This window comes from Hoplias malabaricus, chromosome 11 (assembly GCF_029633855.1).
Source record: "Hoplias malabaricus isolate fHopMal1 chromosome 11, fHopMal1.hap1, whole genome shotgun sequence".
Taxonomy (NCBI): Eukaryota; Metazoa; Chordata; class Actinopteri; order Characiformes; family Erythrinidae; genus Hoplias; species Hoplias malabaricus.
The window spans coordinates 31,759,492-31,787,448 of record NC_089810.1 but is presented as its reverse complement, the minus strand read 5'-3'; the positions used below and the strand labels follow the sequence as shown (position 1 = coordinate 31,787,448).

General features: G+C 37.6%; 1 long non-coding RNA gene across 1 annotated transcript in view; it reads right to left on the bottom strand.

Annotated features, from left to right (window-relative positions):
* LOC136709306 (uncharacterized) overlaps positions 1-27,585 on the bottom strand; it is a 42,969-nt gene extending 15,384 nt beyond the window's left edge. Inside the window, exons 1-3 of the long non-coding RNA XR_010804486.1 lie at positions 27,473-27,585; positions 17,472-17,590; positions 16,903-16,929 (exon numbers count right to left, since the gene is read on the bottom strand). This is a non-coding gene — a long non-coding RNA (uncharacterized lncRNA). The remainder of the gene's footprint in view (positions 1-16,902; positions 16,930-17,471; positions 17,591-27,472) is intronic.
* Between the last annotated feature and the right edge of the window lie 372 nt (positions 27,586-27,957).

Genomic DNA, 27,957 nt, shown 5'->3' with positions numbered 1-27,957 from the left:
TTAGCTGACAACGATGTTATGGTGCAGCACCCCACTGTGCAGTGTTGCTAGCACGAACATTGCATTGTTTCTATTTCTTGTTGTACACAACACAAGTAGCTATAATATGTGGCTTTTCAACCAAGAATACCACTTTAGTAATAATTTTGTTATTTTGGTGAGACCATCCCTAGTCAATGTGAATGAGATTTTAATGGAGAAAATCAGCAAAATGTTAAACAATAAATAAACAACCTGGTAGTTAATCTCCTCTTATTCTGAGGTTTAAAGAGAAACGCCTTTCTATTTTCTGTGCTGGAGAATCAGGGCCCTTTTTGAGAGTGGTCCTTCACGTACATGAACCTCTGTCTATATTCCTCTGGGCTAGGCAAGTATTTGTTTTATTCTATAGTTTATATTTTTAGAACCCTATTATGTTCCAAATTAGACATTTACCCATTTCCAATTCATGTGAGTGTAAGTCTGTTGAGCTGAGTGTGAATAATAGTGTTTCTGCATGACCTGTGGAGTGAACTAAATGGGCTGAAAGGCCTAGGTCAGAGCCAGCTGGAGTGTATGTGTGCATTAAGCATTCCCAAAGGTCTCGTTTTTCTAAGGCAAGAGTGTGTGGGAAGGCTTCCATCCTAATTGAGAGAGCCAAATATAACCACCCCCTTGGGTGGGAATCCTTTCCTGGGACGTCATGCCCAGCTCAGTGTGAAGGAGAGACAAAAGAAAACACATTAACTACCCTACACTGAGCTGCCAGTTTATTAACTGTCTACCGGTACAGTCAATGGCCATTTTATCAGAAACATCTGCCATAAGTACAATTAGTTGGTTTACTAAATGGAGTCCAAATTTACATGTATTGGTCCTGGCGATAGACCACATATATAAACATATAATACTGGGTGGACCTATTAATTTTTATTTATTTATTGATTTATTTTACAGAACAGACATTCTAATAAATTTATCAGAAATGCCTCACATTTGTGTAACTCTTATTATAATTTGTTAGTCATATTTTCAGTAAGGACCATATTAATACATCTGATCAGATAGGGTTTGGTGGGCCATTATCTGTACAGAACTGACATTGTTGGAGCTTAAACTCTTCAAAACAACAGCAACTAATATACTGTCTAGAATCATTTTAAATCTAGCCAATATAACTGATATTCAACAATCAGGTAGAAAGTGTGGTATTTTATTGACCAAAAATTAATGAAAATGATTGACCCATTTAAAAGCATTAACATGCCCATGTTTGATATTGGTGGGTTTTTTCTTCATTTTTGTCTTCCAGAAGTTTCTCTTCTTTCCTCTTTCTCTTTTGTTTTCCAGCAAATTCACTCTTCCTCCACCCCTTTATTCAGCTTGTAGCTATGTCAGTAATTCCCTGATTTTTATTTATGTTTTCCCAACGTGTTTACAAGTTTTAAAATGACAAAAAAATTAAAATAAATGCAATACATGCCCCATCACATTATGTGCATTTTCCTTGCACATGAGCCTTTTTATTAAGATCTCACTGTTTCTACTTTGTCTGTCCACATAAGGCAAAAATTAACACAGCACAAATTTGTAATTTCAACAGAAATTGGCAGCAATTCAAAATGTGAGTTTGTTTTCATGTACCTCATCTTGAACAAGCTATGAAGTTTGATCACTCCAGTGTGATCAGCAACCCCCAAGAGTTAAAACACATCTAACAGTAAAACTGTCCAGAAACAAGTTGATTAATCTTGTAAAATTCTTACACAAATCTCAGTATGAGAAATATATCAACTGGATTTGAGCTGTTACTAACTTAGATTATTAATTAATTTTGCTGTATAATCACTACGTACCATTAGAGGCTTTTTTATTCAACACAACTATTTTACCTTACTTGTAGATATACAGACAAAGACTGTAGCGTCTTGCTCGTGCATTATCCGTGTCAGTCATCCTCTATTATTTCAGACTAATCAACTGCAGAGTCTAATATGCACGAACATATCCTTCTGATAAAGATTCAAAGTCCATATGTTCATTATTTTAAAGATAAAGACAGAAGAAGACTTAGAGGTATTAAAACCTAGTTTGTGCCTTCCTTGCTGTTCTAACAGCTTGTATTCTCAGGAGGAGTATTAGATTTGTATTCAGGCAGGACATTATTAGTGTTGTCCGGTAATGATGCTCTGGATCACACAAACTCATCCAAGAATTATTAAGTGGTGCTTACAACTGCACAAAATCCTTAAAAGCCAAATTTGTAGCCCTGTAGCTGATGCTTTCCATTAGGCTTGGTGACCTTCAGCCCCATAGCATCCTGTTTCATTGCCTGATTTTCTAAAAAGACTGAATAACCTTGGTGTACACAACTGAACGTCTGGGCATACATTGAGTGAACTATAAACTTGCTGAAATCTTTGTTTACTTTCTATAATAAGTGCAAGCTCATACCAAAAATATTCACATTCTGTAAACCAAAGCTGTTAGAAATATGTGGCTGGTGGAGGACTTTTGTCATTCTCTGCCACATCGGAATTCAATAACAGCCTGTGTTTAAGCCATTCTTTTGACTGAGCACTGATGAAGCACACCTTCGCCGCCACATTAGCTGTGCGTGTAATTTCCACGGAAATGCAGCATGCCGGAGCATTAGTGATTAAAGCTCATTCCAGAGCTGGAGGAGGTGTCTGGTTTGCCGTGTTGATTTGTTTACCGCTCGGGCAGATTGCCACGGAGAACCTTCCCTTCGCTCCGTTTGATGTGGAGAGTCCTTTAATCATGTTGGCGGACCTTTGTGTTTGGCATTCCTATTGCCTGATATGTACACCTTCAAAAAATGATGAGCATGGGACTAGAGGCACTCATACAGCACTGACTCAGATAGGTAGAAATCTTCATTATGTAGATTAAGAGCATTTGGCAGAAGTAGTTGATAGCTAAGGCAACATTTTTTTTTTCATTCATATAACATTAATGATAAGCACAGCTCTGTTCCCTGAGGACTTACAATCATTACCTCTCTCTGAAAAAAAAAAAAAAAACAGACAGATGTCCAGGCTGAGCGAATGTGTTCAAACACAAATAGCAGATCAAACAGAACCATGGCACAAACTGCCTGCAACACTCTCCAACTCTGAGACCCAAAATAGGCCCTTGTTAGCGAAAGCTGCTGCCTGCCGCCTGTGCTGGATACTGACCTTCATTGAAGAAGCTGGTGTAAACAATGGTCTATTAATTATGCACAAATCTGGGCACGTTGGTTCATCTTTGTCCATGTTTAGTCAGGATTGTATTGCACTGGCACAAATTGTCATGTAAATCAAGTCATGCTTTCTCTTGCTATCTCTGTGCTGTCTATCAATTTGACCTTAACCACAGAGGGCAGTGGTCCATAACAATGAGATGAGAAGACCCTTCTCTGTAAATACTACATGGAGGAGGTGGTGGTGTCTAACTAATTAGACATAATTAGCTTGAAAACTCTAGCAGGCGTGCTGTACCTGATCCAATCATACCTGCATAACACACACTAGCACCACACCAGAGTCACTGTTGCACAGAGAATGATCCACCAACCATACCATACCTTCTTTCATGGAACAACAGGGTCAACAGGGGCCAACAATGTGTGCAGAGCTACAAATGGAATATAGTATGTAATTGCAGACCAAAAGTGCTCCTGTGTGGACAGTGGAGCTGATACAATAAGCAATGAACAATGAATTTAAAAACAAAGAGGTCAATTATATGCTGTCTGACTGATGGATATTCTACCTACTGATTTTCTGCAGCAATGGTAAAACTGCATTCTATCTAACATATGAACCATTTGCATGCATTATACATTATTCACTAAACTCCCTACCATGGTAACTGGTATTGACTGATAGCAGATGATGTGTGGTTGAGTGATAATTAGAGTGAAGATAATACCTGCAATTGTGATGATTTTTGAGTATACTGTAGGCCTCGATTTGATATTAAAATGCATGTGATTTTGACTCAAGCTGCCAATTTCTTCAGGGCAGAAAATCTGTGGTTAGTCATAGAAAAATGAAAATTGGCATTTAAAAAAAAAAAAAATCAAACAATTGAAAGAAGGCTGTTTTGTGACTGGCACATTTAAAATTTTGTATTTTTTTTTTCTTTAAAAGTGGCTAGATAGTTGGATGGCTTGATAAACAATTAACAGCGAGTGAAATAATCCTGCTGAAGTAAACAACAGCCCCCCTCATTTACTTAGCATATGGTGCACTCTCCGGTTCTATTTACCACATTATGTTATCTGCTAAAAACACTCCAAGCTCTGTCTCTTTTGTTTGATATCTATAATTCTCATTTGCATAATAACCTAGCAAATACTCATATATATATATATATATATAAATATATATATATATATATATATATATATATATATATATATATATATATATATACACACACACACACACTGAAAAATCACTGGAATTAAGAACACTGTAGCAGAGTCAGTTATAGTTATTTTTTATTTAATTAATTAATAATTATTTAATTGATTTTGTTAAGCCCCACATTTGGCAGACATGACCCCATATTTGGGTTCCATTAAAATAATATGTAGCATTTTTACCTGTCCAAATTCAGCTTGGACATACATATATATATATATATATATATATATATATATATATATATATATATATAGTGGAATTTGCTAGAATGTATTATTATTAAATAATTATTGTGAATTATTGATCCGCTGAAGGGGTTTTGGCTCTGAAATTGAATCAGACCAGAAAGTAAGAATTCCGTACAAGAAAGGTGCACACACAAATAAATAACCGAGCATTAGTTTTATCAACACAACTCATTTATTAAATGTAATATCAGATATTGAATATTGATTATACATTCATATAAGGAAATGGACTAAAGCGATATCTAAGAGAGGAGTGAGATTAATGCATGAGGGAATTTCTCTATGATAAGTACCATAAATTCTGAAAGGACTATAGTTTATCACAGCAAAGCATTCAGTACCAACCTCCTGAGGATTGAAATGAGATCGCTATTACCTTTGTCCCTGGAGATGAGGGGAGACCATGTTAGCAGAGGACTTCAAAGACGCTGGGCTTTCTGGAGCTTCTCGCAGACACGGGCCTTGTAGCAATGCTGAAATAGCCATCTGGGTGAGCCACGCCCATGTTCATCTCTCCTGGGCCTTTGCTCAGAGACACAGCTTCAGAAGATGATAATTCTGAGGGTGCATGTAGCATTCTATATCGCACTAAAACAATTACCTTTTATCTACATTCATTTTCCATTTTATCAGCTCAACTGACCATACAGGAACACTTTGCAATTCTTAAATTAGAGACTGTGATCCATCTCTTTATCTGCACGTATTTATCCACCTTTCTCTATGCTCTTTAGTGGTCAAGAGCCCTCACAAGACCACCACAGATCAGGTATGATTTGGGTGGTAGATCATTCTCGGCACGGTAATGACATGTGGTGGTGATGTGTTATTGTGTGTTGAGCTGGTACGAGTAGAACAGACAAAGCAGTGCTGCTGGAGTTTTTAACAGTAAGTCCATTCATTGTCCACTCAGACACACCCACCCCATTGGTCCACCTTTTAGATGTAAAGTGAAAGGCAGCAGCTCATCTGTTTCTGCAGTTTGTGTTGGTCATTCTCTAGTACTTCATCAGTGGACAATAAGTCCAAACACATAAGTCCAACACACACACACACACACACACACACACACACACACACTCATATATATATATATATATATATATATATATATATATATATATATATATATATATATATATATATATATATATATATATATATATGAGGGAAATATGTTAGACCCAGAGCCCAGAGCACATTAATGCTCCAAAAATTTGTGGTTCTTCTCAGCCGTGTCACATAGGAGCAAGTGTCCATTGTTTGGTTCCTCATGGAGGCTGGAGACCGCAATGTTCTAAAATGATTTTGGATATCTTTATGACCTTCAAATCTAAGTCTGAACATTACTGAGTCGCCCAGAGCAATGCAGCAACAGCATTAGCTCCCATTAATGCTAGGACGAGGACGAGGCGAGATAAATGACAATAACTAAAAGTCTCATCATGCATGCTAATCGAATGCCACAGCTTTTCTATGTGTGCTGTGCTTCCCCCCTCTTCTCATTCCAGAAAAAGCCATTTCAGAGTTGGAAAAAATAAAAAGTTTTTTGTTGATTTATTACAGGCAATTTACTTCTATTAGCTAAATGTGCCAATGAGCTATTGAGAGAATGAGAGCATGAGCACAAATAATGGTTAAAAGCTCATTTTGCCTCACTAAATCAGCCAGGATTTTTTTTAAAGGCACCAGATCTGGATAACCAGATCTCCAGATTGGCTGGCCATTCAGAAATGAGGGATGTAGGCCCTGAGGCAATACAACGTCCAGTTCTCTCAGTGCACATGGGCTCTGGACACCCTCTGGGCTCCTGGAGGGTCTCCTGAGACAGGATGTGGGATGAGAGATCCCCAAACGTCTGGATAGAATCTGCTAATGGGAACATTCAGGAAGGGTGGAGAAGGTCATAGTGTTGGATGTCTCCAATTATACCTCGACAACACTCATGTAATAAAATGATTATAACTGTAATAGTGGTCATGATTTGATGACTGGACTTGATTATCACATTTAAAATAGACATATAATATACTATACAATATATGTATTCCAAATGTGTCTGCACTGAATACTTGACGATGACCATAACAGTAATATTGGTTTCTCTTAAGCCCTATTTGAATGTGTTTAGTTTTACGTATGGATGTGGGTTAAATTATTATTACTATCTTTGTTGTCTGATTAGACCATTAGACACCTATGTAAAATGACCAGTGAAAATAACCCCAGGTTATATTAATCCCATGCAAATTGGCATGTGGAGGAATATTCCGTCATATACCTGGGTTTATGTTTTTTGTTTTTTATTTGCTGGAGGAAACATTTAGTGATGTATATGGTTAGGCTCAGCTTTTTTTTATTCACAATAGCAGTCTAAATTTTAAAATTAGTAATATTAATAATGTGAAGAATTAGCCATCTTAGTGCCATTTATTTATTTCTTTATTTTGGTCATTGAGAGATGGAGTGTTTTTGGTGGGTGGGCTATTCCCAGAACAATAGTCATATTATAAAAACCCCAGCAGCACTGCTGTGTCTGATCCACTGTATCACGGCACTGCATGAGTCGAGTAGTCATCTGTTATATTTACTAAGTATTTATCCAGTTCCAAACCACAAAAATATTATATTTATATTATATTTATGCATTTGGCAGATGCTTTTATCCAAAGCGACTTACAAAAGAGGATCTGACATCCTGTGGTAAAATTACTTTACCCGGCTTCACAAGAAAAAATGACTCTGTCTGAATATTTCTTTACAATTAAAGGAATACCTATTTATTATGATTCATTAAAGAAACCATTACAATGATTATCAAATTATGCATGATTGTCAGAAACAGATGTAGCTCATAGTAGCCTGTAATCATGTGTGTATTATTTGTCACACAAAACCTACTTCTCATAGTTTTTGGTGTATCACTCGCTGTTTACAAGATTTTGATATGACATTGATGAATGTTGTTTTTCTCTGTATTTCTGTTTATTCAGTTGCTACTACAGCTACTGTTTAACTCTATTAAACCTCCACTTTTTTTTGGGAGAAAGTCATTAGAATGGCTCTCGCACACAGACCAGACATCCACATCCCAACAATAGCGGTCCTAATTCTGTATTTCCTTCCCTTTCACTGCAGTTAAAGAAGAAGAAAAAGAAGCATAAGGCAAAAGCAACGCTTCCCTGAATGCGAAAGGCTTTCCTGGAAAAAAAAAGAGATTTAGGCAAAGTGGGTTTGCAAAGAGGTGACATGGATTGCAGCTGTTTTCATTAATACTGTTTTAATGAATATTACCTGAGGGTGGAGGAACAAATTTATTTCAATTCAGAGATGGTTTTAAAGCAGCAGACAGTAAATGGATTTCAGGATAGGGGTGTTCATTTTAATATCCCAGGCCATTTGTAAAAGTGAAAGCAAATGCACCGCATCAGCATATTGAAAATGGTGCGTCTCTCTAGAGAAATTGGAAAGGGAGCAGTTTCAGCCCTGTGCACAATCTCCAAAACCTGCAGCACATGAAGGCACACACCCTTCCACACAAACACACACCAACTACAAAAAAACAAAAACAAACAATGCATATAAAATCTCACTTGACGGGAGAAGACATTGGTCACATATAAATCTACATACTTAGGCTAATACAACGTGACCATATATGGAGCTAATGGGGTAGGAACTGGTTGCCAATCAAGCATATGCTCTGAAAATGTCCATGTCCAATTGCCATTTGCAAATGATATTAAGGTAAACCCAATAGGACATGCGGTTTAGCAACAGCAATCAAAATGGAACTCTGCAGGCAAACCAGCGGAAAACAGCATTTGAAGTAACAGTGCAGTGTTTTAGACATAACCTCATCTGTAGCATTGTGCATAACTATAAAAAGTGCATCATACACATATTCTCTACTTAAACAAAAAACATGACACCTCAGCATCACACAGTCCATGAGGCATGTGCTATATTTGTGCTAACAATAAAATCCTGTTTTGGGGAGGAGCTAAGACAAAGCAGAGTGAAAAGTAACGTTGCTAAGATGCTAAATATAATTGGAATGTAAACCGAATTTAACTACAGAATAAACATATTTCAGAGCTTTATTGTGCCAGGCAGGCAGTTGAGCAACACCAGCAGACTGAATGGAAATATTTGATAATAAAATGAGGCCTGTATATGCTATGTGTTTGCTTTCCTTAATTCCTTCTTATTTAGATTGAACGCACCAGTAAGGCGAAACAATGTACACTACACTCAGTTGGGGTTTGTTTGTTTGTTTGTTTGTTTTGCAGATGAAGGTTTTGTTATTCTGGCTTATAAATGTTCTATATTTTAATTGTGTGATGCTGATTAATGTAAAGGGTTTTAAAATGGAGCTACAGTGGGCACTTATGTTTACTAAAATTAGTTTCCTGCCAATATACAACACAATAATTTGCACTAAAATGTAGATCTTAATTCTGAAAGCCTGATTATAAACTTAAAAAAAATAAAAATATATATATATATAAATAATAATAATAATTGTAATAAAAATTTCAGCAATTCCCTAGGAAGCTGAACTGCATTGCAGCTCATTCTCAAACCAGAGACAAGGAAACTGAAAACCAGCCTGCTTTGTAATTTTGTGGTCCGATTTTTCCCGCTCTGTAAATGGCCGCAGCCGACTCGTCTTGCTCTTTAGGGGCTTAAAGAGATAAAGGATAAAGTCACATAGACTTTCTATCAAGCTTGTGTCTGCTCCAGGCCTCAGATGCTCTGGCTCCTGCTGAGGAGAATCATTAAATATCACTGGCTTGAGCCTGTTGGCCTCTGGCTAGATTTGGGTCCTCTTTGACCTCACATTCATGCGAGAGGCTTCAGTGGCACGCTGCGGGTGAATTATGTGCTCTGCTCGGTGGGGGGAACAGTGGTCTTATCAGTCTGCTGCCCATGCCAGCTCCATTCCATCGCAAGCCAACGGGTGGCGTCGAGGAATAGGGCACATTACACAATGCCTCCAGCATTGTATCATCGCTCCGGCTTTAGCGTTTGTTCCGTTGCTTCGTTTCGATGGTGCGCCTCTGGCATGATGGGAAATGGCTGGTGTCGAGACCAGCTAAACAAACATCCAGGTTTATTATCATCCCGACCAGCTCACACAAAAGCCAGCGGCTCAGAGGCAGACGCCACGACCTTTGAGAGAGCGACTGGGGATTCTTTTGATTTCTGTACAGGCCAACGACACGCCAAACTGAAGTCTGGTTTGTGCGGAACACATTGAGAGCTTTGAAAAAAATTCTCCAGGTTAGACTTCAGGGAGACTTTCACAGCTTTGTAGCTTGTGCAGCATATTGCAGGCAGGTCCACATCTAATCTGTTTTGTTATGTGCTCTAATGCATTGAAAATTCAGCCAGTGTAAATATCTGGCTAAAATGGCAATCCCTCTTTTTTAAAGCCAGAAGAGATTGCTGACAATTTGGGCTGAAAAAGATTAAATGGGTCAACAGTGACATGTAAAATCTATAAATCTATTTCAATGCAAATAATCAATGCTATTGAAAAGGAAATGACATGATTTTCTCCAATGTGAGTTTTTCACAAAGCAGTTTATGGCACTGTTTCTGTAATTCTTCTTTGGGTACACAACTGAGTTTGCAAAACAGCACCCCCAGTGGACAGGAGCTTGCTTAGGTCTCCTCTTGACTAGCATGGTAATGGCCTGTGCTTGTGCCGAAAAATACTCTGTGGTTTTCCAATACAATTCACAGGTTCTGGACCAAGAAAAAAAAGTGTTGTGTTGCTCTGGCCACATAAACTTGCTAGTTTATCATTGTGATGCATACAGCCCAAGGGTAGGATCCTAAACTCACTTCATAAACTTCACACTCAAACCTGAACCAAATGAAGCAGTTAGGGAAGATGAAAAAAAATAATTGATAAAATATTAAGCATTATATGTTATAATCCTGAACCATCTGTATACTCCAGGTGTACCAAAAGTGCTATAAAGTGGCTGGGTCCATTTCTCTGTTAAATGCCTAAAGATTCACTCGACTTCAGAAAGTTGGTCCCCCAAGATCTTAGTGAGGTATGAACATGTTGCATGATGTTCCATCTTCCCACAAATTGCAGATGGGAGAAATCCAAGCGGCAATATACCCCTCTAGTTGACACTTGACACTGAGCATGGCAAACTTAGCTGCCCCAAAGCATCCCATTCTGTGGGGTACACTTTAATGATTAATTAAAAGTAGTACTTACCTATTTTAAGGCACACACTGTACCCTGTATGCAGCATAACTCCTTTACCTCTTACAGCAGTGTGTGGAGCTCAGCTTGCTTTTGACTATTGTTTTTCTCTTGAGGTCCCACTCGACAGTGCTTTTTAAGACAAACACGCATCAAATATTCATCAGGCACAGAAAGCAGGTCTTTTTCAACAGATGTTCTGAAATCTCTCCGAGCATCCGGCCCGGTTCTGCAGCGAGAGCAACGACATGAGATAAAGAAGTTGCCATATGCGCATACCTCGTTATATAATTCAGAGCTTAATTGATAACGAGTTTCCCCCCATGCCTCGCCGCTGAGAGTACAACCAGTGCCACTCTAAAAACACCGCCTCTAGGTGTGAAACTGGCTGCTTGTGAATTTTTAATGAGGCTGTAATTGATTAAGAGATAATGCATTGTTTAGAGAAGCTTTAAGAGCTCTGCAATACGTCCCAGCAACCGCAACAATTTAATAAATGAACATTTTTAAATGAAGTGCGTCGCAAAGCACTGAGGACAATAAAATTAGACTCAATTAATTTCCATTCATAAGTGATTTCCTCTTAAAAGTTTCATTTCGAGTGGCAAAACAAAAGCTTTCTTGCGCTGCAAAATTAGATGACAAATGCACAATAATAAGCAAACAATAATGCGTTTTAAGTTTTTCAATTAGGCCACACAGCTACTTGTCAATCATTGAGGTGATAAAGAGGGATGTCTGGGGGGCTTGTGAGGGATGACAAATTAATGCTGGTGTGAGAGCTGGGAAAAATAAGCAAGACAGTCAGTATTCATGGAGATTATCATGAATGTGTCTGCCAATAACTTGACCTTCTAGCAATGCTAAACAACCACACGTGTGTAAACAGTAACAATGCCTTAGCTATGGCATATTATTGCTCTGTGGTTCCATGGTGTGGTTCTGGGGAAAGCAAAGTAACCGTCAGCACCATTTGAGATATAAAATAAAATTGAGAGGGAGGCATGGACTGTATCTGAAATAAGTATAATGCACTTATATGCCAAGGAAGTCCAAGGAACTCCAAGCTAGTGTGTCCCTTAGCCCAGCCTGGTCTCAAAGTGTATGTGCTCATATTTGAGTATAAAAGGCCATTCCAAGGATTTGGACAATGTGCATGAATTGTAATTCATCTTTTGTGCCTGTACATGTGAATTTCTGATGCCTACCCAGCTTGAAAAATCTGCTTTAAGCCTATGCCTAAGCCTAAAGGCTGATATATGCTGCTGTGTTTAATCAACACAGAGTCTTCGCCATAGCCTGCACAAGTGCTCCAGGCAGTTGCGAGTGTTTTATAACTGCGTGATGATGTGTCTATGCCGCTTTGCAATTACATGACCCAAACACTGGGGCTGAATCTTAAATATCTTACTCCACCCTACATAGTGTATAATATAGATAATAAAATAATTACTGTATTTAAGATGTGTGTTTTATGTCAGATAATAAATACATTTATACTGGGTTTTAGGTTTCAGCTCTCCCTGTTTAAAATTTCATGAATTGTTTGACTGCAGTAGTATTAGAATCTGTGAAATGCACTATGTAGGGAGTAGGAAGTTTTCTGGAGCCATACACAGTTGTTGTGATCAGCATCATCATGATATGCAGTTACATTTCTGGGGAGGTGCACAGAAGCATAAACTGGCCTTAACTCTGCCCGAAAACTCAAGAAGAGTCAGAATGCCAGAACTGTCTCCAGAACAACATTCTCTCTTAACAACATTAACACTTACATACAAGGGCGTAGATTTGCTCTTGACATTGGAGGGGACCTATGACCCCACCCACCCACCTTCAGTTTACTTCAGCTATAGGGCAAATTAAATAGGTCTCATATGATCATATGTCTCATAAGGTCATGAATATCTGTGGTGATTCTTTAGATTAGAAAATAAATAGAATTCTAATAATTTTATTGGTCACTGTGCTTGCACACAGAGGAATTTGTTCTCTGCATTTAACCCAATCCGTACAGTGAAACACAAATTTACACACACACTAATGAACACTAGGGGGCAGTAAGCACACATGTCCAGAGTGGTGGGGCAGCCCTAGCCATGACGCCGGGGTTAAGTGCCTTGCCCTTGTGCCTACCTCCTTTATACTGTATGTACTAGATTTAGTAGAACCCGTTGCTTTGGTTTCATTAAAACAATGGTATGTGTGCTGCAGCTCATTAAAAGCATGAACATGCCTCCTTAGGGAAGAATATCGGTAAAAATGAAAATGTAATACACATAAAGGCAATGTAATCCTAAGTTTACTAATTGTTCCACTCATACATGCAAGTTTGAGTTCAACATTCAAACATTTTCTGGTTTATATACTTTGCTTAAAAAAAAAAAGGTTCAGCTTCTTTATCAAATGTTCCATTCCACCTTAAAAAGTGCAGTAGTTACATTTGGTTATTTTCTGGTACACTGATGCACCTAAATGACTCTCCTTATGTGATGTCGGTTAACAGACTTCAGAGCTGGCTTGAGATGTGCTTGTGATAAGGGGAGAGTGAGGCCAGCTGTGCTCGTTTGGACTCCAGACCTCGGATGTCTGAGGTATCACTGGGGACCAAACTGGGAATCTTCCAAAGATGTGGACCACACTTAGACTACTCAAGCACCCAAGTTCATGAAACCACTGAGACTCTTATTGGTTGGTGGTGATGGAGTGTATTTGAAGGTTGCTGACAAGCCCCAACTTTCAAAAGTAAACATTCTGCTCCACAGAGGGACAGATATGATACGAGCTAGACTCTTTACTCATGACAAAGACACTCTCTCTCTCTCACTTACACACACACACACACACACACACACACACACACACACACCACAAGCTTGAGTGCAATTCCTCCAACATCACTTACCCCTCTATCAGGGCATGATATGTCAGAAAATTCTTTCGTCTTGTCAAGATTAAAGTTCTTTTTAAACATTCATACATCAGGCCAACGTTACTACTTGGTATGCATTTCTGACTTTCACCAAACCACCACCTCTCAATCTTTCCATGTACCTGTCCATATAATAAGCGAATAGTTCCACAGACTTCATGTGTAAGGTAAGGGGAAATGCAGCAAGAATGAATAGATGCTTGAAGGCTCTTTTAGAGTGCACAATTTGAGCTTTGCCACTACAATCAATAGCATCCACCAGCAAAACTGTAGCATGGAATATAAATATATATATATAAATATAAATAAATATATAAATATATATTTATTTTATATTTATTTTTTATATATTTTTTTATATATTTATTATATATTTATTATATATATATATATATATATATATATATATATATATATATATATATACATATATATATATATATATATATGAAAAAATACAAGCACAATATCTTTGTTTATCTTACTGTCTCATTCAATCATCATGAATTAAACTGGGTTTCATGTAACTATCTGTGTAATCAGACAAACTGGGGCAGGTTCTATAGCCATTCATACAAAATTAAAGATTCTCATAAACATTTTACACACATTTAATCACTAAGGCCTAATATGTCTAACATCATAGCTGCATCCCAAGTTCACATTTAGTGCTCATTCTAACGAGTCTCTGAGTATGTAATACATAGTATAATCATAAGTGTCAAAGTTGAGTATAATAAAAAATCCGTAGTAGACACGTAGACCCTTTTTTGTATGGTAGTGATGGTCAACACTGTCCCACAGTCCAACAGGAAATGGAAAGGGAGGAGCTACTCAGGAAAATGTTGGCTCAGTCCCAACAATGCTCTATACAGTAAATAATGAATAATAACTTCACAGATTATAAAACTAATACTACTACACCCAGCCAGTGCACTAAACAGTAGTCAGAGGGATGAGCAGATTATATTGAATATAAATGGTTTTATTATCTGACATACAGTGAAATATTTTAGTACTGAAACTGCTATTTTATGACGTGCACTGTGCACTACGGTGGATCATTCTTAGCGCTTTGGTGACACATGGCGGTGCGGTGTCAGTGTGTGTTGTGCTGGTACTGGTAAAAACATTTCCTTACAAAGAATGCCATTGATTATACTCCCCGAGAAGTCTCAGTACAAGTAGTCAAGCACAGAGCTCAAATTCTGCCAAAGCAAGGTGTAAGATGAATTCTGGTAGACAGTCTATTTTCAGCACGCTGTGAGATATTTTAGTTGCTGGGTGCCAGACTCTCAGCCATTCCAACTCCACAGAACATACAGTCAATATAATGAAGTTGATTAAGGTTACTAAGGTTGCTTCATAATCCTGAAATCTGCCATGCCTTAACTTATATACATTAAGCATCACAATTCTAAATCAACTTGAGTTTAAATGCGTAGCTGACATTTGAGGGGGACAAAATATTAGGACAGTTATGATCCTAACATATTCAAAGATGTATAATAAATGTAATGCTTTTCTCTAGAAACAGTGAAGGTGTACTGGTCAAAAACACCTGTACTTCTTTAAAGGAACACTAAGTAAGATTTGGTATTTTTGCTCCTGGGCATCTCATACAGGTGCAGAATGTAATTCAAGCACTACACTGACTTGAAGGGGGAGGGGGAGTGAGGGAAATGATTTCATACCTTCCCTCAAAAGTTACATAGTACAGTTTCTGCAGTGATAACCCCAGAGTAGCAATGACACAGACTCTGTTCTCCCTATTGCAGCTTAATAAAGCATCACAATGATTTTGAATCTATAATTGTGAAATACTACCCATAGTTCTCTTAAAACCACGGAATCTGGTAACAGATATTTCATGACAGTTTGAGCACACAGCCAAAAAAAAAGAGTCAGTAATGAGTATAGTGCTAGCTTTAGAAATTGTACTGGCTGTGTTCTTACAGCAGACAAAGTGGCCAAAATATGATTTATTACACATATCCCATTTTTATGAGTTAATGTGGCCTTCAGTTGACTTTAGTCTGAACAGATCATGCTTCAAAAATGAAGCATAACTTCATCCACAAAGCACCATCCACACGAAGCTCATCACCAACACCACGAGCGGCACTTCAGCTTCTGTGTTCAACGTTCCTTAATGTCCAGTCAAAATGAGCCCCTGCTTTAAACTCAGAGGATAAACTGTGGAAGGCCGTGATTAGCAAATTCACAGAAGAGGGTGCACCCTGTGGATTTCTCTGCTTGTTTTATTTCTGATAGGTTATCAGAATGGTTATTCAGTTTCCATGGGGAAAAGAATGCTTACAGAGATGTCAACTCAGTAAGAAAAAACAGTGACACACACAACTCAGTGACACACACTGGATAAAGAAACTCAATCTGTGTAAACTTTAAACGCTCTCGCGTGTTCTGAAACGTGATATTTCTTTTCACTGTGTGCACTTGTCTCGTGCATGTCTCTTAAACCAAACTCACAAAATGTAACTATAGCAACAGCACATAAAATTATGATGAAAACCAAAACAACTAAATTGCATTTATAGCATTAAAATTGTATTAACTTTATTGAGAGTGGGTCATGTCCACCATTAATTACATTCCCAGTGAAGGATGGTAAGATTTCAGACAGAACTGAATACTGTGTCTGGTGATGTCCTTTTGCTCTCTCTTTCATACTTTCTCTCTCTCTCTCTCTCTCTCTCTCTCTCTCTCTCTCACACACACACATAAATCTACATAATTGATGACACAGTGGTGTAAAATTACATAGATATGGTTAAATAAATCAAGTAATAATTTGTAAATTCTAAAAACCACCACAATAATATTTAGAAGAAACATTAATGCTCTCAAACATTATCCTTAGTGTTTATTTGCAGAAACTTTCTTTTTATGGAGCTTTATGAGCATCATTATGAATTTCTATTAAATGTCAGTGTTATTTTGATGCAAACGGCTTAGACCAGCTTAGAAACAATATGAGCTTCAAGCATTTGAAACTTCTAACTGAAAAGAAATATCATGCATTTTGTATGATGAATAATATTTAATAAAGCTTACCTCTGAATAGTTTTTGTCCTCTTGGCCCTTATTTGAAAATAAATAAATATATAAATAAAATAAAATAAAATAACATCTTGCAAATCAAATTGTATGCAAACATATAGATGCCTCCATGTAACCCTCTTCATTTGGGTTCCCTCCCTTCAGTAAACATCCCAAATTTAAATTAAGAAAAGGCCTTTTTTATTTTATTTTTAATATGCATTACCCCAATACTTTTGTACACAATACAACATTTTCAGCTTTTTATACTCCATCACATTCATTTCTAGTCATCACATAATTATCAAGTCCTTTGTTAGCATGCACAGACGTTTTAGAGTGAGAAGAATGCAACAAAAAGACAAAATCTGCTGCCTTCAGCTGAATACTAATCTAATGCAACATTAGACAGCATAAAAAAGCAGCAGAATCTTTCATGTTAATTAAGGACCCTCACATCAAGCTCAGAAACATTCTTTTTAGCTCATTCTTAAAACTAGAGGTATAATCAAAAAAATAAATATTAAATAAATAACTGTGTTGACGGTGTAACACATCTGAAAACACAGATCAAAAGGACTTACTTCAGGTTGGGTGTTGTACACAAAGGCCATCCTCTTTCATTTGGAAGCCTCTGTTCTTCTCTTCATTACTCCTCTCTTTCTCTCTCAATCCACTCTCTTCTTTCATCTCAAGCGTGCACCTCAAAGGGACAAAAGATCAATTATACACACAGAGAGTTATTGCAGAGCTTGCGTACTAAAACAAGTCACCCAACAGTGTGCATCGTCAAAGTGGCTTTCTACAATGATCCACTTCATTCTTCATTTTATTTGTTTAAAAATATATCTGGATTTAATGTATCTGTTCTCAGTTCCTATGTATTTGAAGGTTATTCAATATTTATTTTGAAATCAAGGGTACAGTGAATTAACAATAACAGCTATAATTATGTATGAATTTACCATTAAATTGTTTAAAAAAAAACACCCCTGGGTTGCGGAAAATGTTGGGTTCAATAGTCTAATAACTTTAGACTCTATTTACTAAGAACTGAGAATACTTATTCAGATACCACATTAAATATAATACTGATATCTGAGTTATTGAAGTTTTAAAAGAGCTGTTTTTAGCATTATAGCTGTCAGCCTTTGGCCAGAGAGAGGAATGACATACACTACCCAGCCTTAAATGAGGAAGTCTTTTCAATACGACATAAGCTGTATTTTTGTAAAGTGCACCCTTCGCACCATGTTGTTTACACATAAACTGAGTGTACACAGTGTGGTTCTGACATCACCTTAACCTGTGTTGATATGCCTGAGGACAGCATTGTTTTTAGCATCTGTGCTCTGTTATTGCACAATGGGAGATATTTTCAAAAATACTATGAATGACACAAAAAACTCATGGCATGTCATTTGTTTGACCTTCAAGCAGTAAACGCTCCTATAAACATGCCATTGAGAGATACCTGCTAGATGTAGTTGGGCTCACCTCTACACACAGTGTGGGCTCTAGAACCAAGAGAGCATTTTTTAGAGCATTTGTTATTAATAATTATTAATTTTATTGAAATATAGTGAAATATAATTGAAACTGTAATTTGATTTAACATTGAGTTGTTAACTACAGAAAATGCTATAATTATGAGGCAATTTTAATGTACAGGATATGGCACTGATCATAATGCAAGCTATACATTATGTTCTGGATCTTGGCTTGGAAAAATTTACTCCAACTGGACCTTGATTAATTTTATACATTACCCCTGCTCTACTGGCTCTGACGTAGAATCTGAGGAAGTACATTCTTGCTCATTTACATTATGACTGCTGCCTCTGAAACAGGTTAGGAATGGTATTCAATAATGCTCTGTTTCAATCACAATACAAATGTGCAGGAAAATACCTCTTCAGAATCTGCTTCTAAGGCAGAGCATTATAAAATTCTGCAGAGAGAGAGAGAGAGAGAGAGAGAGAGAGAGAGAGAGAGAGAGAGAGAGAGAGAGAGAGAGAGAAATGTTTGCAAGATTAACAAAAAATGAAAAAAATAACTAAGTATACATTATAATGCACATTATCTTCTCTTTCAAATTAATTTTTGACGGACAGAACAGTTTTTTGGCCCATTCTGTTTAAAACAATGACATTCATCCATTCTGCCTCATAGGCAGCACTGCCTCCAGAACCATTTTGAGTAGAAAATTTACATTACATGATTTCCTGTGTAGAGTGTACAACCTGAATTCCTGTACTATAACATAGATGGATTCACTAATAATGAGGCATACATGCATGTGGACATACAGTAGCATAAGCATTCTTATTTTATTATCAGTTTGTCTGATTTACTTATGTAGTAAGTAGTTAAATAAATAAATAAATCGGTCAGTAGAGACTTTTAAGTGTGAATGAAATGCAGGCTTTCAAAGCAGTCATAATTAATCAATGTCAGAATCCATCAAACTGGCTGCCTTGTAAATCCCATTAGAGCATGCCCTTAATTTACCAGGTTATTCAGTTGTTTCATGGTAGAAAGTATCAAACCGTACTCAACAAGAGTAAAGAGCGGAGTCCATTTGACTTGGCAGCACTTCATTGAACACTGTCAATTTCTACAGCGTGGGTCATGTGTAGTACAAACACAGCATTTGATTCAATCAGTCACATGGATTGAGCTGACCTCTATTTCACACAGCTTTAAGAAAAAAATAAAAAACATTATCTCCACATATACCATCATTACACTTTCTTTTTCTACGCGATGCAAATTGCCTATGACCGGTGGTATGAGGTAGGGTCAGCTTTTTTCTTTTAAAATAAAACAAACCAATCTACCAATCTTCAGATTCCATCCTTTCTGGAATGTACCGGGTTTTGAAAGCCTTGGCAGAGCTCCTCAATCAAAGCACCAGCCCTTTTGGCAGGTAATTGGAAAAGCCCTATCAGATCATAGGGATCTGCTGCGGTATTTTCTGCCTGTTCTGCCTCATCAACCTCATCATGTCTCAGGCTGTGTGTATGTGTGAGTGAGAGAGAGATGGTGTGTAAGTGTGCGGGCAGGCTTGTGTGTGTGTGTGTGTGTGTGTAAAACAGTGTACAAAACCTCCTCACTGCTAAGCAAAAATGATTGCTGCTTTCTGAGTTGTGCCTTTGCAGGTTGAGGTATGACATAGAAAGGTAAGGTAACAAAAGTTAATTCCCAAAATACTACCAAAATAAAAGTAGCAGATTAATTGAGTATTGAGTATATTTTAGCATAATTCTATCTGATCTTGCTGGGGAAACTCATCATTGTGTTACCAGAATATTTTTACTAGGTCACGAAATCATTTGGCTGTCAAATGATTAAAAAAATAAATAATAATAAAAAATAAAATTATATTCTATTCATATTAGTAGTGTCTATTAATTAGAAAAATAATCACAAAAATAAAGTTAATATTGGAGTATTCGCTGGTATTGTTGGAAAGATCATTATGGAGATAAATGTATAGTGTTAAAGTCATGACAAACTGGCTAGAGGAAACCGTTCTTTTACTTTATTATAATATCCTCATGTAGTTTTGATGAATTTTGGATTAGAATATTTTCATTTGCTGTGTAAAGGTTTCAGGGAGAGCTTTAGCAACAGGCACAAGTATTATTACAGAAAATTAACGCTACAGAGCAGCTCATGGCCCAAACATGAGCAAGGTAGAACATGAAACAGGAGCTCTGTGATGTGTGTTGCCGAGTGAGAGTGAGAGGGGGGGGGGGGGGGGTGAAAGTGAGTTATGATATTTAACACACATTTCATAATAATTAATTTACATTCTGAACTCAACAGTAGCAGCGCTGTGTTTACATCGCTAAATACAACTACTAATATGTCACTAGACATCTTTGAAAAGAGTGAATTATGAGAGGAATTATGGTAAAATGTTTTATTATAATAAACAAGTTAAACATGGGTGATGGTCTGTTTGAATCATACTGGTCTAATAACAAAAGCTAAAGCTTTGTATAAGCAATCAGAGCAGTACAGCTGCTGGCACCAACAAAACATAATGAAATGTAACACAAAAAAGTTAGTAAAATAATAAAAATAGTTAATTTTAATTTATTTATTCATCATCCTGATGAGGGTTATACAAGGCGCCTTTCCATTGCAGGGCATCACACAGTCACCCAGTCACTCACTCACACACATTTACACCTGTGGACAATTTCACCCAACCAGACCACTTACTGACGAGCTTTTGGATTGTGGGCAGAAACCACAGCACCCAGAAGAAATCCAGACAGACATGAGGAGAACACACCAATCACCTCACAAACAGTGACCACAGGTGAGGACTGAAACCAAGACCCCAAGACCCTGGAGCAAAGGTCACATGCCACCCAGAAATAGCCCAAACAAATAACTGAGCAAAAGCATATACCTTCAGAAAAGTTTCACTATGCATTTTCTAATGGAGGAACAACACCTTAACACTGCATTAGTTTTAATGCTGTTTTTCCCCTGCATCTCTCTGTTGCTAAGAGACATTACACCACAGCTACTGAAAAATACTGAAACCTATCACACACCTTTTCAGAAACAGAGCTACTCTTAACTAGCACGCATGGCACTGCTGTTAAGGACCACACTATAAAAAATAAAGTAAAATCCATGGTAAAATACAGGCTGTGATTGCTAGAATTTCACAGTAAAATATATGGATGCAAAATGTATGTTTTTTTTAAAGCAACCGTACATTTTATATTAAAAAAATAATAATAATAAATAAATAAAAAAAAAACATAGCATTTATACAGAAAAAAAAAAACACAAGAGCAAAGAGAAACTAGGCAATCCTTGTTTTGCCAGACTACCATTAGCCATTTTCACACAGGTGTTTCTAGCATTTCAAAAAAAGGAAAGCCCAATTATGAGAATCGCACACAGGGTAAGATGTGAAATATCCTATGCCAATCCATTAGAGCTTCACATAGGGACCACCACACGCTCTTCCTAACTGCAGGCATAACATTTCTTTTTTTTTTTTTAATCCTATCCCTCAACACTTACTTTGCTGTGGCCAGTTATGATCCAATCAGCAACCAGCTACTTAACAACAACAGTTACTCATTGTGCTCAGCTCATAAGTACCCAAACCACCCACTGCATAACTAGCTCTTCACAGGGGTCATCAGATAGGCACCTCCCCTTGTCAGTGTTTTACTGAATTAAGCCCACAACACCTCCAGAAGGCTCACCAATGAAGTTTGGCGTACACTTATCACTGGAAGGTCTGGAAAAGCGTTGGTACTTCATATCAATGTCTTTGTTTACATGTGTTTTTTATTACGTGAATGTGTTGTACAGAAAATATGGAGGGCATGACTAATTCATGCATAAATGGAAAAATGAGCACAAGTTTTGTTCATAATATATAACGCCAGCATCAGTGTTTTTCTTGTTATTTTATTTAAAATAAATACTAGATTATCTAGCACCAAAGAACAAAGAAGATCAAGTACATTTTGTTGATTTTAAGATTTTTATTTTTTTTTTACAAGAAACTACAATTGCTTATATATTCAATGTAACTGGTTAGAGTAAAGCATGTGGAGATTAAGGAGGTTGTGCACAGCTATACGGAGTTTATACTACCACACTAATGCCACAAAATGTCTACCCACACTCAACTGAGACAAATTCAACAGTCCTCCTTCCTTTGTGAGGTATAATATGTGTGTAAATGTTGCATGCAGAGTTCCGGGCTGTCCTGCTGAGCTTGTGAACTAACCAACGCAGAACCAAGGCTCTGGCCAAAGCACATGCCTCAAACACAGCCCCCAAAACATACACAAACAGAGCATATTCCTGTCTTATTTACTATTACTGAATCATGGTTCACAGAAAACCTTCTATTCTTTAGTTCCAAAAGGGAAAGATTTCTTCTTGGTTCACGAACAAGTTTATGTCGGTGGAAATGTGCCGAACGGTTCCAAATTAATTTCACGGACTGGAATGTAAAATATGGCTGAACTTACAACAGACAGTGTATTAGCAGCACCACATTAAGTGCTCTCTGTGCAATATGGCTGAACGAACAGTCCCTACTTGTGCATGTACATTGCAACATTGTGAGCTTGTCAGTCAGTCAGTCAGTAAGCAAAAATGTCGGCCGACGCGGTAGGCGGACCAGCAAAAAAGATATTTAGCCATACGATGTACATGTAAATAGTGTGGAAAATGTGAGAATGGAGATATAGCCATACTGTAAACAAGCACATTATATACAGAATTTAAAAAGTGTGCAGTGCAGAATAGATTGAGGGAATAATATTAGGGATTGGTGTGTGAAGAGATACAGGTGGTGCCACACATCAGTGCTCAAATACAACAAGGAAAAGTAAACTCTTCTGACTGGCAAACATCTCCTCACATGCTAACTAAAAAACTTAAAACAGGCACACAAACATACAGAATAATCCTCCAGCACAACCCAAACAAACAAAATTTAAAAACCCAGAATAAAACCTGAAAATCACAGAACATATGGAGTCACTAGGCATGCTAGGAGCTTCTCGTCACTACCAGCTCCTCTGAGTTCTTGGCTGTATAATTTGTTCCATCCATAATGGTTTGTGTATTTATCAGAGACAAAATATATTTTTCACAAAAAAAGAGTTTCCTTTATAAACACAGTGTAAATGTATTGTAAATTAGTTCTATGTATTTTTTCCAGTAATATGATGATTATTATTCTTTTGTTTTAACAGTGCAGCAAAAAAGCAGTGCTTTTTTATTCATTCATTCATTCATTTATTCATTATTATTCCAGCCCACCTGGAATCATTGGGTGCAAGGCGTGAATACACCCTGGAGGGGGCGCAAGTCCCCCACAGGGCAATGCTTTTTTTTTTTTTTTTTTTTTTATCTGTGAAATCATAGAGCTACAGAGAGGCTATAGTATTCCCAGGAGGGTGTAATTGTTTATGATTTGATGATACTAATTACAAGGAGTAATTGACCAGTTTGAGTTCACATTTTGTACAGTTTGTGGTCATGATCATGTCCAAACTCTAGCTTAAGACACAGTTTTTGGCATTTTTAGGGGAAGTTTCTTCACTAAATTGTTTAAGCCAATACAGACTGGATTGGGGATATTGGTGCATAGCCATGTTCAAATCTGTCCAGAGATGCTCCAGAGGGTTCCTGTTCAACCTCTGGCCCGCAAGAATATCACATCGTATTCCCAGAGCCATTCCTGGGTTTTCTTGGTGCTATACTTCAGGTCGTTCTTATACTGAAATGAAACTTTCATCTTCAGCACTAAAGGAAAGATTTTCTCTCAGGTGTGCTCTATATATTTCTGCATCCATCTTTCCCTCTATCCTGATTAGTTTCCAAGGCCCTGTCACATAAAAGCACCCCCACAGCATCATATTGCCACCACCATGTTTGACCTTAGGGATGCTATTATTCCAGCAATGCCCAGTGTCTAGTTTCCACCACATACACCATTGGGAATTGTGGTCAGATAGATGGAGGCTACTGAGCTCTTGAGCATTTTCAGAGCAATCTGTATTTCATCCGACCAAAGGATTTTACTTCTCGTGATCGGAGAAGAATTCACGTGTTTGAGCAGGTTTTGTGGTTCTTTTTAGTGAGGTACTGCATCTTGAATCTGGCCACTCTACTTATGGATGATTATATAAGGTACAGCCATTTCCAAAAGTGAAAGGCTGGACCTCATCCAATGTGACAATAAGAGGCAGAATAAGAAAAGTAAAAAAAAGAAAAAAAGAAAATATGCGGCTTGACAGTCAAATCTTGGAAGACTGTTGATATTTCCAAAGTCCTTTCACTGAAGAATGACAAAGCCTACTGAGCTACTAAGAACTGTGCCCTCACTAAACCCTGTCCCTCAGGACTAAGAACAGTTCTATCTACTTCATGGCTTGCTATTCACTTTGAAATACACCATGAGCTGTGAGATATTATATAGAGGGTTGTGTGACTTTCCTAGTTATGTGAAATAAATTCAGTTAGGCACAAATAGACAAGCAGTTTTTAGAAGCTTCTTAAGAATGAATGATCTAAATTAAGATTGCCATAAAAAACGGATAGGGGCGGCATGGTGGCACAGCAGGTAGTGTCGCAGTCACACAGCTCCAGGGACCTGGAGGTTGTGGGTTTGATTCTCGCTCTGGGTGACTGTCTGTGAGGAGTTTGGTGTGTTCTCCCCGTGTCTGCGTGGGTTTCCTCCGGGTTCTCCGGTTTCCTCCCACAGTCCAAAAACACACGTTGGTAGGTGGATTGGCGACTCCAAAAGTGTCCGTAGGTGTGAGTGTGTGAGTGAATGTGTGTGTGTGTCTGTGTTGCCCTGTGAAGGACTGGCGCCCCCTCCAGGGTGTATTCCCGCCTTGCGCCCAATGATTCCAGGTAGGCTCTGGACCCACCGCGACCCTGAATTGGATAAGCGGTTATAGATAATGAATGAATAAAAAAGGATATTCATTTCAGGCAAACACAAGTTTTAAATTTAAACATTCCTCCTAGTCTTGTCATTTTATGGTAAACATCACGTAGTGTTAATAATGACAGTCGTGGTGTGGGAGGGTGCACTAATATGCTATGTTTACAATCACTAACATCAATTACTGATGAGAAAAATATTTATTCAACAAAAATTGTGCTTTTTTTGTTAATAATAATAATAATAATAATAACACGTAATACTTATCTAATGGGGTATTTCAATCCTACAAATGAGTCAAAGGCAGATTATGCTGCACTTCCACAGCTGTCTTGAATTTGCAACCAATCAGAAAACAAGATTTCTTGTTGCCGGGTGAGGTCTGAAATAGGTTTCAGCTGCAATCATTCATGTGAGGTGGACATAACCTATGCTCTGAGTGTGTGCACAAGTTGTGGACAAGGTGGAGATGGAAGAGAACAGAAAAGAAAACAGGAAAATATATAAAATTGTACTTATTTTTTTTTTGTTAAACAAAATGACAATTGTAATTTTAATAGTATGCAAAAATTTGAGGAGAATGTTTGAATTATGAATTATAATTATACATTACACACACACACACACACACACAAATAATAATAATAAAAACACTAAATACTTATGTAATGGGGTATTTCAGTATTTAAATAAAAGTACAAGGAACTATTAGCACCTGTTTATGCTTTGTAATGTAAGTAATGTAATATTTTGTATGAATTGAATGAGAATTGATGAACTGATTTTTTTATTTGGAAGATGAGTCTGAAATAAGGGTCTGAATAAGTTCCTTTACATTTTTACATTCATGGCATATCAGTCAATCCAATAATAAGAAATAGAAACACAATAGTACAGTTCAAGTCATTTCAAAATGTGCAGTGAATGTTTAAATAATGCATAGACATTGTTTAACACTCTGCGATGAAATTGGACAGGACAGAAAGTCCTGAGTCCTGAGGTTTGTCGTCCTCTTGATAGAAAGTGGTTCAAGCCGAGTCATATTTGAAGCTTGAAAGGCTTGAGGTAGGTAACAGGTTTTGACAACTGTCATCAAATAGTAACAGTAAAAGTACTTTGAAGATACTCAGTAAATTATAAATAAATTTAAGCACTTAAGTAATGCTAAATACTTTAGCGCTTTTAGCTGTGTACTTGAGTAAATATAAGTAGTTACTACCCAGCTCTGCTCAGGTGCTGCCTTTTCTGAGTATTACTAACATGGCAGAGCAGACTGGGGCTAGCGGAGCGCGACGGTGCGGAACAGAACACGGCCAGATAGCAGGCACACGCAGCCACTGTAAATCAGAGAGCCTGGGATTCAGCGTCGACTTGGACGGAGGGGATGGGGGGGACAAGGGAGGGGGGGGGCTGTCTATCGACACTCTGCTCGGGCAATGGAGGGAATGATGAATGGCGGAGCTGGAAAAGGGGAGATATCTGCAAGCATCTTGCCCGACTCAGTATCCAGAGCATGCTCGCTGGAAAGGATTAGACGATTCATCAACTACAACCAGCAGCAAGGCCCCAAGGATGCATTTCCCACCCACCCCACCTCTCTTTTTGTTTCTTTGCATATTTTTATAGCCTTTTATAAACATTTTTATTGTTCTTTTTTTAGCAGTGACAGAATGAGTTTGCCTGATAATTAGAAGTCGTTCAAAGACTTTCAACACAAAAACCCACACAGTGTGGCCTAGGGCCGTTTTGTCATTGCACCTATCGTCAAGGAGACGATGCATGATTCATGGTTTCACTGAACTATGTTTGGGAGATGATATGTTTGGTTTCTGAGGTTTTAACCCCTGAACTTCATGAAAGTCAGTTTATAAAAAATATATATAAATTTGCCTCCATTTTACATCAAACTTCAATCCCCACCATCTCATTCATCCATTCAAATGCAAACCCTTACATACTGCTGCATTTCCTTGAGTTGATTTTTCCCATTAGTATAAATTTAAAATAACAAACAACAATTGCACTACATTGACTGATAAAGGAGCAGGGAATTGAACCTTAGTTTAGTCAGCTCTTACTGACCTGTGCTTTACATGAGCAGGGATTTGAACCCTAGTCATCAATACTTACTGATATCTTTGAACCCTAGTCTCCTGCAGAGAAGGCAGAAGCTGCACCTACTACATCAGCCACACACAACATCAACTCCCCCCATTATTCTGAAGACCTCAAGTTGTTACCTGATAACAGAAATAAACCATGACAGTGAGAACTATGCCTTCAGGACATAAAAGTCAAAAGGTGTAAAGAAAATATAGGGCTCTCAAGTATTTCAATAAGTTCACACGCTTACATGCCACACATGGTATTTCTCATGCTGAGAAATGATTAACTTCACTGCACAGAAATGAATCCTACAAGATTCTCTGCGCTCCTACAGCTGTCTTGAATTAGCGACCCATCGACCAATCAGAAAACAGGATTTCTTGTTGCCGAGTGAAGTCTGAAATAAGTTTCAGCTGTAAGCACGCATGTGCAGTGGACATAACCTATGCTCTGAATGTGTGCCCAAGTTGTGGATGAGCTGGTGGTGGAAGAGAACCGTCAGGATAATA